We start from the raw sequence: 20,362 nt of genomic DNA on the forward strand, positions 1-20,362 counted from the left end.
ATCGTCACTTGTCAGGTCAGCTGTCTCCTTTGAAATTAAACTAAAACCTGCAACCCCCATCTAACCCTCAAAAATGTAGGAATTATTCCAAAGCAAATCTCCTACTACTTTAGTGATATTCTGGCAAAATCTGTAACACCCTAAACTGTGCAAACTCCACTACCTATGCAAAATTGCTCAGAGAAATCCCATACCATCATGTAAAAAGCTGCAACTGGAAATAAATTTGATTCTTGTGAAAATATTTTGAAGCTTTAGTTTTCCTGGCTTGAGACTACTGTATAAAGTGCCATAAGGCACAGACATCATAATGGGAATCAGAGGGGTGGAAGGAAACCACCAGACACCGGGGGTCACTTTGTAAGTACAGTAACAGCAACAACATTGTAACTGGAATTGGGGGTGGAAGGAACCACTAGACCAACAAGGAAGACTCTTAAAAGTGCCACAATGGCACTAAAATCATAAAGTGGATCAGGAGGAGTGGGGCTACACTACACCACCAGGGCTCAAGATATATATATACATATACATATATATATATATATATATATATATATATATATATATATATATATACACGTGTGCAGCAATGGTGCTACAGCATTACATATGGTGGGGAAGCCATGTGAAGATAGGGTAAGGACAGGTGCAGGGACTGTGGTGTGCATGTGTGTCTGTGTGTACTTGTGTGTGCAAGAAAGTGCCCAGGAGGGATGTCACTACCTACATGAGCAACAGGTTACTACTATGACATGCAGATCAGCCATGATATATCCATCACCGTAGTAAATGACATTCAAGAAACATGCCAATTAGCTGATAATGAGGTCTTCCCTTGCCCAGACTACATGTTTCTGAATTGCAAACAGTTACATAGTGGGAGAAGGACCTTTCTAGTATGAGTCATACAACTCATACTAGAAACTTTAATGAATTCCCAGGATGAGTCTTGCGGGTACAAAGATTAATCATGTAAGGTCTTAACAGTGTGCTTCAGTGAAAAGTACAAGGTATAATGTAATTAACATTTAAATAGAAACTGACAAGAAGTTCTGTGGGAAAAATATTTGAAAGTTTGCAAAGTAAAAAGTTATACATGTAGTTGCCTTCTTAGCAGCATTAGTACTTTAAGGCATTAAATATAACAGTGCACAACTTATTTTATTATATTTAAGGATAGCCAGTGAACTTTTACTTAAGGCTAAAAAAGTTAAGTTTAGTGAAAGCAAAAAAGCTCTTTTTCACATCTGGGAGGGCAATTTAGATATGCTATGGACATACAGCAACCTGGGTAATTAAAACAAGCTAAAATGCACTTCACCCTATGAGTAACTTTAGAAAAGATAATGCCTTTGTTTTTAGCCATTGTTTTGGGGCAACTGCTCCTATATGGAAGGAAACCCCCCCCCCCAGATTTAATACTGTGGCCGTGTCCGGAGCTCCCCCTCGGCAATGCGCCTTGCATATTAATGAAGGAGTGCTACTGAAAGAGCCATGTAACACAGTTACAGAATCAGTGTAGACGGTGTGTTACAGTGTCTGCAGATGAGTAACACACACCCAGTACTGTTAAAGTGCTGGATGGCAATTAAATAATAAAGTGAAACACGTTTAAATATTTTATTTGTGCGCTTAGCAATAGACACATGCCAGACATCTAAAAATAGAAACTGGATGCATTTAATTAGCTAGGAAAGGTCAAGTTTAAGCATAGCTAAGTGGGTTTGCGTAGTGCTAAGCAGAGCTGAGCAGATTTAAAAATGGCCAATGATGGCAAAGGACAGGAAAACCACCTTATTTTAGTACAGTAGGCAGAAATACAACCAGAATCTGTTGAGAGTTCAATCTTGGCAGAGGGTATGGCAGGTGTTGAAAAGGGTGCGTGCTTTTGGGCGCAGCACTGGGGCATTTTGGAGTCCAGGGTCATGGTTGGGCTCCTTGTCAAAGACCATGACTGGCTGCTGCAGGGCCAGTACCAGGGATCTGAACACAAATCAGAGGCCTGGGATTGGCTGGCACATGACCTCACCACTGCAACTGGCATCCCCTGCACTGGTAAGCAGCTGCATTATCATTATGATAACCTGAAGAGTGGGGGGGGGTCTCTTGGCCGAATGGCTCCAAGATGCTCGGGACCACATTGCCACAGAAGTTTGTAAGTATAGGAACCATTGATTTACCAAATTCTAGTATGAATATCTGATAGACAGGTATGCATAATGGTGTGTTTTCCCCCACAGCTGCAGAGGACAGGTCTCGCAACCTGGAGGCCCATGCAGGGTGTCTGGCGGCCAGGATGTGTCAAGAGTGTGGCGAGTACAGATGTATCTTGCAACATATAGTAATCAAATTAAGAAAGAGTACAACAGTAACTGCCAGTTGGTATATTCTATTGTGAGTGTACTGCAATGAATGTGTTCACAGACCTGGACTGATATAAGTAAATATTGCCAGGTACAGTTCAATTTGGATGAAAGCATAAAACATGCTACTGTTAAGGAAAGAAAGTTAATACTGCAGTAATAATGCTTGGGAATAACGTGTATACTGTCTTAATAATACATGTTCTGGTAATAAAGTACACTGGCATTGAAAATGTAAAGGGAATAAATTAACTGCATTTCTAATCTACAGGAAATACAGTACAAATGAAGTCAGAATTGTGAAGAAATAAAGTTAATACTGCATAGATTGTGGAATAACAGCTGTCTTTCAACACCTGCATTATTTAAGGTGAAGAACAATAAAGATTTTCAAATATATACCAATCACTGTGTCATGTCACCCTCAAAGCTGTGCCCTGCCAATTTTTCTGTGTTTTTGGGGGTTTTGTTCAAGAAATTGAATATTACAGGTGCTGTGAAGTAAACATGGGTATAACACCATGCAGAGACCGAAGATTGGCCAATAAAGAACTGTTATGCTAAAGTGTAGATGTGGAGCTGTACTAAGATATAATGTTGTTGTTGTGTCTTTCGGCTTTTCCCAGTTAGGGGTGGCCACAGTGGAACTTCGGTCCGCTAATGATTGGTAGTTGATTTTTACATGCTGAGTTACCAACCCTGATGCACAACCTTCAACGAAGGTACGCCCATTCATGCATGTCTCCACGCAGAAGACGCTCTAAATGAGAATCGAACCGGACATCGTCTTACTGTGAGGCGACAACGCTACCGCAGCACCACCACCGCGGACATAATGCAATATGATATTTATTCTGCACTACCATATGAACCTGCAGTAGTACTGTCTGAGGTATTATAGTGTGTTACTTCCAGGACTGTCTTGTGTTAACCTTTGCATTTCAGCTATATGCATTCATGAACATAGGTATGCTGATGCAGGCAAGTATGAAACTGTAATAGCTGTAGACTGCAAATATACCATCTGCAGATGTATATGGGTCAGGTAGGCAACCCAGCACCCCCATATGGTCTGTGCAGATCACACATATTCCCATCCACTATGGGTTAATTGTGTACACCTGCATTCCAAGTATTAATACACAGTTCACCTACTATCTCTGTCATGCATGGATCTCATGCATGTACATTCAACTGTCACTGCACTCTTGTCTGACATTCTACCTATACTACTAGGTCAGATTTTATCACCAGGTGAGCTTTAGGCACATATCACTCGATCAACACACAGCAGTGTCCCAGTAGCTCAGTGGAAAAGCAATATATATGTTGTTCATTTTGCCACACACAGTCTGAGGTTTGAATCCAGGGACAGGTACTAAGATATATTTATAATAACAAACAAGTAGTACTGACTATTTATGGAAACAGTTATGTAATGTTAACAGATATTCTCCCCACAGGACTTGCAGGTAAATAACTGTCTGTAGTAGCTGTATGAAGGGGATACTAATGTCTGTATCCAGATGTACTAGTGCATAAACAGCATTGCTCAGCAAGGTGATAAGACTCGATTAAATAAAATGTCATGAAGTACACTATTCCAAGTTAATAAGACAAATTAAATGGTCTATTGCTGGTATGGCTGTATGGCTGGTGCGTCTGTGAATGTTTGCTGATAGTCTAAACCCATGCCTGCCAATGATAGGATACGTGTAACCTCTCTGTACAGTGTACGATGCATGTCTCTCAAGTGTCACACTGTCACTGATAGTGATCACTGCTGCCAAAAACCTTGGACACAGATATAAACTCAGTTGAAGTATGCCAGTAGCACATTCACACATCAGTGCAGAGTACACCTTGGAAGTCAGACATGTTTCCTGACATGTAATAGTCCCCTATAGTTATGTACCTGTAAATGTTACAGTTTGGCACATACCATCCCATGCGGATAGCTTTACAGGTATGTACGTGCTACAGAAGCTATAGGGCACTTGCAGACAAAGTAAAGGCAGATGTGTAGAGTACCGAGCAGTACTGTTGTGAAAAACAGCCTATACAGTTGGTAATGGAATGTCTTTCTCTTCCCCCACCCCTTATCTGCATCACAAATTATTATTCTTATACTACGGGTATGGTTCCATTTTCACATATGTTGTTCTCGAAACCTAATGTTGGTCCTTGTGTTGTATTATTGGTTATATATTACAATGGTTGCATATTAACATACCTTGTTGAAATACCAACGTTGTTGACCTTTTGCCAAAACTGTTCCTGGCATGCTGTTACGATACTGACTGTTATTCCATTTATGCCTGTGTTTTGTATGCTATGCAACACTATTATTTTGTGTTAATTGGAACACCCATGCATGCTGTTATAACTAACGTTTAAATGTTCTGTTCATGACTAACCTATACAATTTGACAAACCTCAACACCATAGCAGGACTGGGTAGGCCGGTTCTGGCAGACCCACTTATCCCACCTCACATGGTCGTGGCACCGGGTCCCAGCATGTCTGGAACTCAACCTGGAGCTGCCCCCACCCTTTGGTCCTGCACCAACCATGGGTGAAACTGCTTCAGGGGATGGGGCCTGTGCCTCCCAGATGCGGAGAGGGACTGGTCAGCCGGCAACAGTTTCCAGGCATGGTGCACAGGTAATCCAGCATGATTTGGATGATCGACTGTGCCAGATCAAGGACAGACAGACAGGCAGGCTGGCCCCTGCGCCCAGTCCCCAGCACAGCCACCTTTGGGGCCATGAAGGAGCAGTGGTGAATGCCCATGGGTGGGGAGCTCAGTCCCACTGTTGCCATCTGGAGGCATTTGGTCTTCTGATTCTCGAACACCCTATCTGTCCAAGGTGTTTAGCCCTTTCATGTGTAATACACCACCCCTATCTGCTGTCTTGTCTGTCTGTAAACTCAATCTCTCCTACCCAACTTACCTCCCCAAATGTACCTACAACCCTCCCCCCAACATCCCACTCTCACCTTAAAAAGGACAGCTGTCCCACAAAAAAAATATCGCCCCATACATAGCTCTCAATTTCACCCACACGTACACTGCCCACAGTCGATCAATACATCAATTAATCAACTTAGTTATGTCACCCACACCCCTCTCTCTGGGATGTGAGGCTCCAAATTCCAAATTGTCCACAACCTGCACAGCTGCTGCTGTACAAGAAATGGTGTTTTCCTACACCCGTCCTGCACATCCCTACCTGCCTTTCACATTGTTTTCCCCCCTGCTTGTCCCATTTCACCACTTTCCTATCACCCCTTTTTTTCTTTTCTTTATTTGGAAACAGACAGGTTTAAGTGAAGATAAGCGCTGCTTGGCACTGAGGTGCATCATGCAAAACTGCACAAACCCGGTTAAAGCTGCTTAAAACTGCATTAATCACCTTCTATCTGACACTGTTCTGCACATCAGCAAAAGGATCACACTGGCAAGTCTCAAACCCAGGACCCTGCCAATTATAACATAGTCCATTACCCCACTAGGCCACTCAGCTTTGAAGACTAACAGTTGTTTCTATAAACTTACCCTCTTTTTCAGTGATGTACATCACAAAAATATTCAGCACCTACCAAGTTTCAAACCCAGGACCCTGTCAACTACAGTACACTGCATTAGCCCACTAGGCCACTCAGCTCTGAGGACTAACAGGTGTTTCCATAAACATATCTTAATTGCCAGTGACACACTGCTTGTACATATAATGGGAAAAATGACAATGTACTTGGGACTGTAATACAGACACCAAACCAGTACACAGACAAATAAATGTTGATGGATGTATGTGAGGCCTACGATATCAGGTATAGATGACAACTGCAGACTGTTACGGAATGTCCACAGTTGTGTCAACTAAATTTGGCACATTAGTATCACAACCTACGCTGTGTGCCAATGTACTGCCAAGTCAGTACACATTCAGATTATGAAATCATGACAGACAGTTCAGTGTTGCAAGTCATACACATCCAATCACACATGTTCATGCCAATCCTGTGTAACGGACTGTATGCATGCACAGATGTCTTGCAAATACACCTGCTATAGTATTGACTTCGTAACCCAATCTGTTACATTCCTAGCATGCTTAACATTTTTCCACCCACAGTCCTGGCGCCCATTGTAGAGTGTTGCATGTCAAGTACATGGTTGTCAGAACAGTTAAATGACTGACCTGTGCAATTTTAAGCAGAACTTTTTTCTGCTACTGCAGTCGCTGTCACCCATGTTAGCACCTCAAAGGCCTGAAGGTTGGGACACACTTCACAAATATGTATTGGTGTCCTAAATGTCGCCTACCACTGTCTGGATGACACTATTACTTAACATCTGTACCAGAGGCACATGCCTCACCTGGACTGTAATGAGTACGCACACCCCAGCTATACTGTGACAACAGAGCTGACACTGCTCCCTCACTCACACATACAGCTTGCTGTCCCACAATGTGTTCGCAATCCACAGCATGGCTCCTGGGCAGAGTGCAGCAGCTGTGGCCTGCAACATATGCATCAGTATGTTCAGCTACCTGCTACAGACCTACCTCCCAAACACCTAGAAGAGGGAATACACAAAACACCCATACATAAAGGGGTGGGGGGGTGGTCAAGTGACAGGGACATGTGTAGCCGTCTTCCCCTACATACACAGCTGATAGACCAGTGGCTACTACAGCAGCAGCAGCATGCATATTCTGATAAAAATGATGTACGACACTCACATCTGTTTGTCTCCTTAATGACCTCAACCCGCATTGTTAAACAGTAAAGTGCCACATAATCAGAAAGTCTGTTCACAATGGCCAAACATAGCACGCAAAACTGTGGACATACCACAAATATCCAAACAGCAGATGGTATTTCAACCTACCCTTTGTGATGCTGTAGTCCCCACACCTCAATAATGTCCCTCCCACAGACCAGGAAAAGGGTCAAGCCTACATGAAGGCCTGAAATACAACACCGTGTTGCCATGACTTTGGCTAATGAAAATGCAACACAGCTGTTCTGAATGCAATTAGCAAGTCTGAGCCACAGATTGGTGCACAGGCAATCAACTGTACATGAGCATTACATACAAAAGGAAAGCTGCTGCCTTATACTACACGGGTCTGTGACTTTCTCTATGATGACAGACTGTGCTATCCTAGCATTCTATGACAGAATTTCTGCACATAAAGGAGTACAGCACTACACCAGGTATGTAATAGTATTCCCCATGTACTCAGACCCAGTTGGAGGATGCAGGCATGGGAAATAGGGATTACAACAATAGAGGTCTGTGGTAAATATTTTGGAATTACATGTCACCGTTAGTCAGCTGTCCAGCAGGTACAACTTCCCTTTTGGTTCTGTCTGCAGTGACATAGATCACAGCTGCGGACCGAGTCAACCCAGCAATGGTCAGCTCATGTATGAATGCGACTGGATTGTGTATAATAGTGACAGTCAGTAGTGGTGGATACAACTGCCATATCACATGATGTACTGTCAGTCTGCTCCTCTCACTCTGTGAATGTCACAGGCATAGTTCAAACATTGTCCAGGTGTCCCTGACTGTTCCTGACATACTTTGGCTAGGTCACTGTGTACTCAACACCTGTATATCATCACCTGAGAGCTATAGGTAGCATACCTGTTGACCCCCTACAGCTGGACTTAAGGTTACAGCTAGTAATGGGGGGACAGAGGCTCCACCTCAGCAACTGAGTATACATATTTATCATGCAATGTGAGGGAATGAATACAGTACCAGATATTAAAGTACCATAACTATTTTCTGAGGTGTCTGGTCTGTGACACACAGATTACCCACAGTCTGGAAACAACCATTACATAATGTCCAACAGTTTTCCAGACATCCACATTTGTCTGGCAGAGGGTCCACATATATCAGGCACATGTACACATTCTGCAAACATTTGTGTACTGCGGATGTATGAAAACCCACAAGGAGGAAAACCTATAACACGTTTGCAGTGCTGTCTGTAACTGTGTCACACAGATGTTGCCAGACTGTCCCCATATACCTGTGGTACCACTCATCTATTTGTTGGACAGTGGATGGCTGACATGGTACTGTTATATCGCCCATAGGGGACACAACATAGTGGATGGCTGTGATGGGAATGGACACATAACACAGTCCGTCACAGCACACAGGGCCATAACAGGTACACCTGGGATCATAGGTGGTTACTAGGCTATTGACCTTGAGGCCCTTGCAAGCCTAGCAATTAATTTATCCCCAAAAGAATCATTATTCAGCACCTGTTGATCCTATCATTGCAGGACATGGGTGGGACCCTTGGGACAGATTTGTGGTATCCCATCCAATCATCACGGTTACACCTGATGAGGGTCTGCATGGTGCTCTGTTTGACATGTACGGGATGTGCATTACTAAGACAGGGCAGCCTTTGGGGGACAAACCTGTGTGTCCGGCAGGTTTTGCTGATGTCGCATATCAGATTCAGGCCTGTTGTGCTGGCAATACGTGAAGAATTACACTCACATATATGGGACAGCTGTTGAAGGACAGGGTCCAACAATGCCTTGCAGGAGTGCCACAGACCACCTCTGGCCAACCCGTCCCATACTGAGTGGGCCACTACTGATTAGAGGTTGGGACAGGTGTTGGGAGTCCATGGATTACCTTTGTGGGTATTACCATGGCTTTTCCAGTTGGTGCAGATGTCTGGATAGGTACATATCAGATGGGCCATTGTACTAAATTATTGCTCTAGTGACTGAGGACTATACAGAGGTAATGTCCACTTTTCAACTGGACGCACTCGCTTTATCTATGAGTTGAACCACATAGAAGGTCTTTCTGTCAGTGCCACTACATCATGGTTGAATGCGACATTGTTATCAAACTGAGTACCCAGGTGTCTCAACACAGGTTGTGTGTTTATGGGGTTGGCAATGCTGTGACAAACAGTGGGGCTGTGTCCCTGCCATACGGTATGATGGTACTGCTTTCTGCATTTAGCTTGAAGTCAGGACCTTGACATCAGTCTGTAATGTATGACCCTGTTGCAGTGTGTCCCTTCCCTGTGATGTTCCTGTCACAGCTGTTTCTGCAGGATCATTTTGTGTAGCATAGCACATACTGTGAACATGTGTGCACATGTGGCTGGAGAGTACTTCAGGGCTCCACCAGATATATCAAGGCAGCGGAACTGTGACTTGAGCAGCCCAGACACATGCTCTACGATGTTCCTAGTTTGTGCGTAAGCCTCATTATGGCGTTCTTCGGTAGGTGTGCGTGCATTTCTGATTGAAGTCATCATCCATGGTTCCAGTGCATATCCAGCATCCCCAGTAGATGGTCATATGGGATGCCCCCCCGGCAAATGTCTGGTACAGCTGTGAGGCATGCCAGGTGTGGGAGTTATGACAGCTCCCAGGGCTGCCAGCACACACATTCATGATAATGCCCAGGGCACTGCATATGACGTGGCAGTTGATGTAGTGATACCCCTTGATGTTGACATAGACCCTACCCTCTTCACACGGTGGTGCTTTGATGTGCACATGAGTGCAGTCTACGGAAGTCAGTATCTCAGGGGTAGTGTGCTACACGGCGGAAGAGACGCATATTGCTGATCCTTTCCTCAGGGGTGCAGGGTAAATAAATGTGCTCACTGGCATGTGCGTGCATGGCATCCAGGAACTGATGAATTACCCTGGATGCAGATGCTTGTGAGATCCCCATTATATCCCCAGTTGATCTTTGAAAAGTGCCTGCAGCTAATATTCTAATGGCTACACATACTCTTGTTTCCACTGGGATGGGTCTGGTTCTGAGTTGAGGGCTGCAGAGCTCGTTGAGTTCTTCTACTATGTCATATCCACTCTGTAGTGCTCTACAATCTCCAGCTCATGTAGCTCCTGGAAGGTTACCCTGGGCCTGAACACTCTTCTCCTTCTCAGTCTGGGCCTACTGTCAGCATCATCACCTTCAATGACCTCAGCCTCAAACACATCCAGATGTAGCAGAGCAGCAGCAGCAGCCCCTAGAATTTTATCAGTTAAAATTCCAAAGTGTGTACTCCAATGGTGCAGAGTATGTGGGAAAATCAGATTGTAGGTGTATGCATACTTTATAGTGGTGTGCTGCAGTTGCAGCATGTGTGATGGGCTCATTACACTTCATTCCACCTGATAGGTATATCACTGGGGATTTGAATGAGTCAGTGTCTGTTGAACAGGGCTTATCACTCATTTCTACTCGACTGGTTTTCCCAAGCTATTTTTCTTTTTTTTTTTTTCAAATTCTTTCACTGCTAAGCAGTGTGGTATGCTGCACAAACCCATGGTGCTAGTGTCAACAGTTTGACACTTACCCCAACCATGGACACGCTCAGCTTTTCTTAAAACAGCTAAAACACTCGCCACAGGGCTAAGCATAGCTTAGCAGCCTCAGACACATCCTGCCCACTTAGCTGAGTGCAAACAGACGCCGCTAAGCTCCAATCCACTTATACATGGCTTGTCACACCAGCTATCTGTTCTGCCTACACCATCATGGTTCTAGCTCTACCACGGTTTGTGTCTGTGGACACGGTGGCCCTTTTTGCTATTCAATAACCCTGGCTCAGTTACATACACCTAATTATGTATACCCTGGATACTTCAGTACAGCAGGGCTTGTCTCCTTAGCAACCATTGTAACCTGCCATTGTATGACTGTCTGTTGGGCACTATAATGCAATAGTTTTGCAAATGTTTAATTTTAATTTTGTAAACTTTTTATTATTTTTTTTTTTGCATAACGGCATGTTTGCATATCACTGTGTGCCGCTTAAACGTGATATATGTATTAAAAATATATACATATATTTTATTACATTACATTGCTTTTTGGAATCACTGGCCATAGTTTTGGTCATCTGCATGCCTACTGTGCAATATCCACTCTTTTTTGGGCTTTTACTGCCTCTGTTTAAATTTTACAGTCCGGTACATAGCTTCTAACTGCGTACATTTCTTAAACCAATACGGCACCTACACAGGTGCCTTTCTGCTTGCTGAATCACAGATCAACCTCGTTTGCATGTTTTTCAGCAGCTTATGAGGTGATTTGCATTCTGCGACAGCTCCTTGTCCACACTCTCATGCACGTCCCTCAGCCCTGTTTCCTGGATTGCTTGGCAGCCAAGTTCCGTGTTCGGGCCATAACACTATTCCTACAAAAAGAATCGCTCAATGTAGGCTTTATTGAATCCCCTAGTTAATTTTTGGAAAGTGGTGTTTGCTGTGAGTTAAAAGGAGCTGAGCATTAACAATACATTTCCTTTTTTTTTTTTTGTTTCTTGACACTTTTGGTAATGCAAAAAATCTGGAAAAATATGACATGGGTTCAAATGAAGATGAAAGCAAGCACATAAAAAAGTAGCCTGCCAAATGTTAATGTGTGCACATAACCTTCAAACTGGAAACATACGTCAAAAGAAATGATATGTATAACATCTGGGAGTAATATATTTTTTATCAGAATGGTTGCTTTGTCAATATTAACATGGCATGTAAATGGTTTGCAAGTATAGGCAAAAAGCAATGAGTACTGAATTATATTAAGAAGTTTTTGTTATGATGCAAACAATCACACAGAAGATGCATTTGGATAGAAATGAACATATGAATTTCACAAAGAAGGATTTCAGAATGCACATTTTGCAGAGTGCAAGGGTCAAAGGAAAGGGAGTGTAATACTACTCCTTGTAAAAAGAGCTCCATTAGTGATAGGCAAATAGTTTTCCTTACCCAACATGATATGGTTTGTTTGGAGACTGCCTTGCCCAGGGCCCTGGGGTGGAAGGAAACAAAAAGCTGATTGGATTTTCTTATGGAACTGGATTTGTCTAGGTAAAACCTTAGCTGTCCGTGTACGTCCAGGGAGTGGAGTATCCCTCTCACTTTCATTGGTGGGAGAGGGGAAGAAGGTGGGTAAAGGAATAGATTGGTTTAAGGACAGATTGTTGACCACCTTAGGCATAAATTCTTAGGAATTGCCTTGCAGTTACCTGTTGACCAGGAAGGATTGGTCCATAAGGTTACCCTATCCTTGTGGAAGGTAGTGTACAGAGGGCAGGACATTAGGGCCTGCAACTCTGAAACCCTTCTGGCTGAAGTTATAGCCACTAGCAATACTGTCTTCCATGTGCACATCTGCAGAGTAGCAGTACTAGCTGGTTCAAATGGGGACTGGGTGAGTTGTTCCAGAATGAAGTTCAGGTCCCAGGGTGGAGGTATGGGTTTTCTTGGTGGTCTGATGTGCAAGACCCCTTTTAAGAATAGTTTGATATTGAACCTGGCTAGTAGGGGAGGATCTAGTGGCAGGCGAAATAGCTGAGAGGTGGACTTTCACTGAAGAGTACAAAAGTCCCGTCTTAACGAGTTGACACACACAGGCAAGAACTAGGGGTGGATCTGTGAGGCATAGATCCCTGCCTTTGCTCAGACACCATATGGAAAATCTCTCCCATTTAGATAAGTAAGATTTCTTTGAAGTAGGTTTCCTGGCCTCCCTCAGGACTGAAAGCACATCCTCTGACTACTGGTGCCTGAAGGGAATTAAAAGTTTATCACCCACAGTGTCAGAGCCAACATCTGCAAGTGTGGGTGAATGAGGGTTCCCTTTTGTTGTGTCAGAAGGTCCACCTTGTGGGATAACTTGTGGTGACTGCCCTTGGCTAGAGAGAGAAGAAGTAGGGGGAACCAGTGCTGCCTTGGCCAATAGGGAGTCACCAACAAGATTTTTGGTTTGTCTTTCCCGATTTTCAGGAGTACTTTTTGAATTAGTGGGAAGGGTGGAAAGGCATACAGAAACCGCCCCTTCCATGAAATGCTGAATGCGTCTATCCTCCATGCTAGTGGAGAGTGGATCTTGGTGCAGAAGGTCTGCAGTTGTCTGTTCTGGGAGGAGGCAAACAAATCTACTTGAGGTGTGCCCCACCGGTGGACAATGTCTAGAAAGATACTGCTGTCCAGCATCCATTCGTGATTAGAGAGTATGTCCTCCTGAAAAGATCTGCTTGCTTGTCCTGCGAGGGGATTTAGGATGCCTGCAGGGACAAGTTGTGTTGAGAGGCTAGGTCCCAGATTAGTAAGGTTATTCTGCAGAGGAGATAGGCTTTCATTCCTCCTTGCTTGTTGAGGTACCACATAACTGTGGTGTTGCCTGTTAGGATTAGGAGAGCACCTGGATGTACAAGGGGAAGGAAGAATTTAAATGCCAGTAGGACAGCTGTCATTTCCCTCATGTTGATATGTCTGTTTTTTATGGAAGGATGCCACTTTGCTTGTACCCTGTAGCTTGACATTATAGCTCCTCATCCTAGGTCTGATGCATCTGTATGCAAGAACTGGTTTGGGGTGGGTAACTGCAGCGGAAGGCTCGGGTACAGCTGAATTTGCTGAATCCACCATTTTAGTTCTGATTTTAGGCAGGGCAACAGGGTAATTTCTTGCTCTAAAGGATGTTGGTGTTGACACCATACATTTTTTAGATACCACTGCAGCTTTCGCATGTGCTTTCTGGCTAGTGGTAGCATGGGAATGTTGGCTGCCATTAGACCCAAGATTCTTAGGAATTGCCTTGCAGTTACCTGTTGGGTCTGTAAAAGGATTTTGAAGTGTGTGGACAAGGAACTGACTTTGTCCTGGGGAAGAAAAGCTTTCATTATGTCTGTCCTGATCCTGTAGCCCAGAAATGTTTAGTCTTGTACTGGGGTCAAGGATGATTTGGGGATGTTGAGGGTGAACCCCAGTCTTTGAAGCAAGGAAATGGTGAACTGTAAAGGGTTTTGCAGCATTTCCTTGCGTTCTGCTAGAATAAGGATGTTGCCCAGGTAAGGGTAAATTTGAATCACTTGTGTTCTGCAAAAGGCTATGGCAGGAGCCAGGCATTTTGTGAACACTCTTGAGAGCAGTGGACAAACTAAAGGGAAATGCTGAGTGAGAGGAGGGTCCAGAAAAACATAAGAATTTTCTGTGAGAAGGTTGTATGAGGATGTGCATATAGGCTTCTATTAGGTCGAGTGTGGCCATGAAAGCCTGGGCTGGTAGAAGAGGGAGTAAAGTTTGTAGAGACAACATTCTGAAGGTGGGAACCTTTAAGAACAAGGTTTAGAAAAGAAAGGTCTAGGACAGGTCTCCATGGTCCATCCTTTTTGGGGATCAGAAACAGTCTTGAGTAGAAGCCTTTTCCTTCCAGCCCTGTCAAAACAGGCTCTATAGTTCCCAGGTTCAGAAGGTCTTGTAGGATCTGAGGGAAGAAATGTCTTTGGTTTCTTGGGGGGAAGGACATACCCCTTAAAGGGGGCCTTTCTCTCCAATAAAGGAAGTATCCCTTTTGAACTATAGCCAGAACCCATTTGTCTGTAGTGATGGTTTTCCAAAAGGAAGGCAGTGGGAGAGGTAGGCAGACAAGGGGAGGTGGGCAAAGCAGTCACGCATTGTTGGGTCCTCCTCTGTCTTGAAAGGGCTGTCAAGTGGGAGCCTGTGAGACAGCCAGCCTGGAAGAAGTTTGCCTTCTGGCTCCTCTTCTATGTTTGGAAGAGGAAGGTCCAGCAGAGGAGGGGTTTCTTCTGACAAAGGTAGTTTTTGCAGGGTAATTTCTGTAACATTTAGGAATAGGAGACACAAGAATGTGCTTGATGTTTTGCAATTCCTTACTCTTTTCTTGCAGGTTTTTAAAAAGGTCTGCTGACTGTTTACTAAACAATAGGTTAAGGTCTACAGGAGCATCCAAGATCTTAGAGTTGAAGGCCTCTGGTAAGTGTTGTAGACGTAGCCAGAAACATCTCTGAAGTACAGAGGCAGAGGCTCCAGACCATGCAGAGGTCTCTGCAGCATCACAACTACGTCCAATGGAATGTCTGGTTACTTGGGCAGCCAGAGACAGTTTAGATGCTATTTCAGATTTAGTGGGGCAGTTTGGAGTAGCTGCCAGTAGAGTACAGGCTTGGAAGACAAGGTCCAGAGCATATCTGGTCATATGGGTTTGATAGTGGATGGCTTTGAAGGCCAGCGTGGAAGAGGTGTAAACCTTCTTCCAATTCTGTCCATAGTTTTACTACCCATGTCAGTAGGTAGGAGAGAGCAGAAGGAATCAGCCTGGACTGTTTGTCTGGTGATACTGCAATCACAGCAGGATCTGCCAGGGGTGGTTTGACTAGGAATTTCTGGTCATCAGGCACCTTGTAGAAGCGGTCCAGCCTCTTATGGGCAGGAGGTTGTGAGTCTGGGGTCTTGGATGCTGAGGAAAAGGCATCTAGATAAGCAGGGATGACAGGAGTTATGGCAGAAGGGGAGGGAGATTCCACTTGCAGTAACTCAAAATATCTTTTCTGAGTTTCAGACATTTATAAGGTGTGCCATTTGACGTATTCCTTCATTTTTCTAATGGTCTCTTCAAAGGTGATATCTTCTGGAGGGGTGTCCCCTTCGATGGAGTCTTCATCTGGGGAGTAGTATTCCTGAGGAGAGACTATTTGAGAGGCATATGAGATGGATTCATCTGAAGATGAATAATAAGTCTCTTGCTCTTGTTCCCTGTCTTGAGTAGTGGGAAGAAGAAAAGAGGTGGTAGGGGCAAGCCTAGGGTTGAGGAGAGGAAGGGTAGATGGAGAAGAGGCTGTGGGCCTACGGGTCATGAAGGCCTGCATCAAGGAGGAGGTAAAGGACTGACAATCAGGTAGGCCTTCAGAGGTCATAGCCAGATGTTTGGTTTTTTGTTTCTTTTTTAATGGAGTAGCCCTAGAGGCAATGGTCTGGAATCCGGTGCATGGCTAAGGGTTGCAGTGTTAGGTGGAGGGATCCCGGATGGAAGCCTGGCTGTGTCTGGTTCCCCCTCGACATCGGTTGTAGCTGATGTCCGAGTAAGCTCTGTGGATGTGCCTGTCGTCAACTGCGAAGCAGCTTCCTCAAAGGTCAACAAAGTAGATGGATTTAACGGACGTCCCTCAACTCCTAAATTGGTAGCTGGTGGGGCGTCCGAAAGGGGAGAGGCAGTGGAAGTGGGCCTAAGAATCTTGGCCTTCTTCTGCGGAGGTTCAATCTGAACTTCCAATTTCGGATCCATCCTTAGAAAACCAGAGACTTAAAAAACTTGCTCTAAGTACCGATTGAGGGAAGCCAGATGGCTGTGTAGGGTCTTGAGTATGAAGGATTGGAAAATTGAGCAAGCGATATGGTCATGCTCTCAGCCTAGGCAAAAAAATGCAGCGGTCATGCATATCTTTATGCGGTATCTGGCATCCGCATTGGCATTTTCCCTTTTTAGCTGACATCGGCTAAAGGTTAATACAGCAAACCAAGCTTTAGCTAGAAGCCAAAGAAGAAAAATCCCCAACTGGGTACTTAGCTTTTAGACGTCTTGTAGTGAAGGAGCAAAGCACATGATGTGATGGTCATCTGGTGCTGAAAGTTCTGAGGTCTGTGCATGCAAGCGTCGCATTTAACACCCCTGGTTTATGGCCCTGTGTGTGATGTCCCACGCAACTACAGCAGCCAAGCTGAAGCTTTTGTATAGGAGCCAACGTACAGGTCACCTGAGGTGGGAAATCCCACACCAAGAATACTGCAACATAGGAATAGAAGGACATCAGAGAGTAACAGGCAACTGTCGTCTTTGGCTGATGAGAATATCTACTTCATGCCCCATACTAAAAATATTACTGGCAAGGTTCTAACTCAATTGAAACTTTGCTACCATATCTCTCATCTCCTATCATTAGCCCATCTAGTTATATATACAATATTAAATATAAAATTGCAATACTGTCTCCCCCTGCTTTGCCTACACTCATCTCAGAATACTGAAAAGCTACAAACATCTGAAAATAAAATATTCAAATTTGTTCTCCTCAGAGACAGGTTTACACATCATTGTGACTTGTTAAAATAAGTGAACTGGCTCCCAATAATAGAAACAGCCACAGCACTCCAAGTTACTTTGATAAAACCCTTGAACATGGTTGCTGTCCATCACTAAAAAGATTACTTCTAACTAACAAAGGATAAAGTACAGTTGTGTACCTACCATAAATATAGATGTTCGAGTGTATTCACTGTTGCAGTCATTACTCTTGGGTTATACCATAAATGTAGATGTTCGAGTGTATTCACTGTTGCAGTCATTAGTCTTGGGTTATCCTGCTGGCAGACTACCCTCAGTCGGCCAGAATTCCAAAGTCTAGGTCCAGCGTCAGTTGCTGTTGCCTCTTCCCTGACGTCAGTGCGCCAGGGGTATAAAAGATGCAGCCGATGCCATTTTCTTCAGTTTTTCTTGCCCCAGATGTCAGGTGCCCCCAGATTGGTAGGCTGAAAAATATGCCAATAAAAATGCATGCACAAAAATAACATTTCCTTCATCTACAATCAAATACACCAAATAGGTTGTAAAGGATAGAGAAGTGCAGATAGACGCAGCAGAGAAAAGGGGGATGGTGGGTGGGTAACCTGGACTGCAACAGTGAATACACTCGAACATCTACATTTATGGTAGGTACACAACTGTACTATGTTCATCGTGATTCACTGCTGCAGTCATTACTCTTGGGTTGAATCCCAAAGCTGAGGATGGGTGGCTGGGCTAAATAGGATTAGGAGAGGCTATGAGGCCCTGCAGGACTGCAATGGCAAAGCCTGCTCTGGACTAGAGGTAAGTGGTAGTGCTTTGTGAAGGTGTGCACTGAACTCAAAGTTGCAGCCTCTAAGATATCTTTGGCTGGTACTCCTCTGAGGAAGGCTGCTGAAGTGGCTGCTGCTCTGGTGGAATGAGGCCTAATGCCCTTAGGCACTGATTTGCCATGTTGAGAATAGCAGAAACGGATTAAATGGCCTATTCATTTAGAAACAGTCTGTTTTGGGATAGCCTTTCCTTGTGATCCTGCAGCGTATGACACAAAGTTGCTCAGTCTTTCTGAAAGCTTTAGTTCTGTCCAAGTAGAAGCGTAGCTGCCTGTGTATGTCCAAAGAATGCAGAATTTTCTCACCCTTGTTCTGTGGATTTGGATAAAAGGTAGGCAAGTGAATGGTTTGGTTGACGGCCACACTGGACAAAACCTTAGGCATAAATGTAGGGTTTGTCCTCAGAGAAACCCTGTCTGGATGAAAAATGATGAAAGGTTCCACAGCCATGAGTGCTTGTAACTCCGAGACTCGCCTTGCAGAAGTTATTGCTAAGAGCAGAGCTGTTTTCCAGGATAAGAATTTTATATCTGCTGTTGATGCTGGCTCGAAAGGAGGCAGTGTGAGTTTTTCCAAAACATAATTGAGGTCCCAGGCCAGAACTGGTGCTCTCCTTGGAGGCCTATGTTTTTGGCCCCTCTGAGGTACTGCCTTATTAAAGGATGAGAAAAGATAGGTGGGTTCCGCATTGCAATGGGCTGAAATGGCAGAGGCATGAATCTTAATTGATGAGAAAGAAAGGCCTTTGTTCGGCATCTCAGTTAGGTATTGTAAAATCTGAGGGATATTTGGTATACACGTGTCAATGCCTTGTTCCTGGTTCCAAGCACAGAATCTCTTCCATTTCTCTGCATAAGATTTTCTGGTACTGGGCCTCCTGGCCTCCAAGATAACATCCAAAACAGCTTTTGAAAGAGGAGTGTTCTGAATGGCTACATTATCCTCCATGCTGTCAGATTTAAGGTCCTGAGTTGGCTGTGCAGGATCTGATTGTTTTGTTGGGTCAGCAGGTGAGAAGTTTGAGGCAATATCCATGCTGGACCTTGAAACAAGCTCTTTAGGACTGGGTACCAGTGCTGGCGTGGCCAGTCTGGTGCAATCAGTGTCATTTTTGGCTTCTCTTGTCTGACCTTTAGGAGTACCCTGGGAAGGAGAGGCAGTGGCGGAAAGGCATATTCTGTTAGATTTTTCCAGCTGAAGGATAGGGCGTCCACTTTCCATGCTTGCTTATGATAAATCCTTGTGCAAAATCTCTGCAACTGGCAGTTGTGAGAGGAGGCAAATAGATCTATGTCTGGGCATCCCCATTTCCTTATTATCATGCTGAAGACTTGTAGATCCAGTTTCCATTTGTGGGGATCCATGAGGTTTCTGCTTAGTTCATCTGCCAAAGTATTTGTTTTTCCTGGCAGGAATTGTGCTTGCAGGTGAACTTGAAAAGCCAATGCTGTGTCCCATAAGGTCATTGCTTGTCTGTAGAGGGGGTAGGAATGTCTACCTCCCTGCTTGTTTATGTACCACATGACTGTAGTGTTGTCTGTCTTTATCAGTAACTGTCCTGGATGAAGCAGGCCCTTGAAAGCTGTCAGGGCATTTTGAACAGCTAGCATCTCTTTTTGATTGATGTGAAGAAGCATCTGGTTTGCAGGCCATGTGCCCTGAATACATTTTCCTGCCATATGGGCCCCCCAGGCATAATCTGATGCATCCGTTGTCAGTGTCTGTCGGCTGTGGGTAGACTGAATGGCAGACCCTTGTTGTGGTGACAGGCTTCTGCCCATTATCGAAACTCCTGTTGTAGGCAGGGAATGAGTGCAATTACTGTCTCCAGGATGTGGCAATGCTGAGTCCAAACACTTTTTAGATACCATTGTAGTTTCCTCATATGCAGTCTGGCATATGGAATTAGTAGCATGCAGGATGCCACGAAACCCAAGGCCTGCAGGATTTTCCTTGCAGATAAGTGGGTTTTGGTTGCCAATTTCTTGAAGTAAGTAGTCAGATGCTTTTTTTGTCTGGCGCGAGATAAGCCATCAGGGCAGTTGTATTTAAGCTTGCACCCAGGAATATTATCTCTTGAGAGGGCACTAGTTTTGATTTATTTTCGTTTACTGTGTACCCTAGGCCAATTAGTAATCTTTTTACAAACGCCAGATGCTGTAGAAGAATATCTTTGTTCTCTGCTTGAATTAGGCAGTCGTCCAAGTAGGGATATATTTGAATTCAGTTTTGTCTGCAAAACATAATTACTGGTGCCAGGCATT

General features: G+C 44.2%; 1 protein-coding gene across 3 annotated transcripts in view; it reads right to left on the minus strand.

Moving 5' to 3' along the window:
* SCFD1 (sec1 family domain containing 1) overlaps window positions 1-20,362 on the minus strand; it is a 3,579,547-nt gene that overhangs the window by 2,841,993 nt on the left and 717,192 nt on the right. The window lies entirely within an intron of this gene.

Source organism: Protopterus annectens, chromosome 6.part0 (genome assembly GCF_019279795.1).
Source record: "Protopterus annectens isolate FY-2018-M chromosome 6.part0, PAN1.0, whole genome shotgun sequence".
NCBI classification, from domain to species: Eukaryota; Metazoa; Chordata; order Ceratodontiformes; family Protopteridae; genus Protopterus; species Protopterus annectens.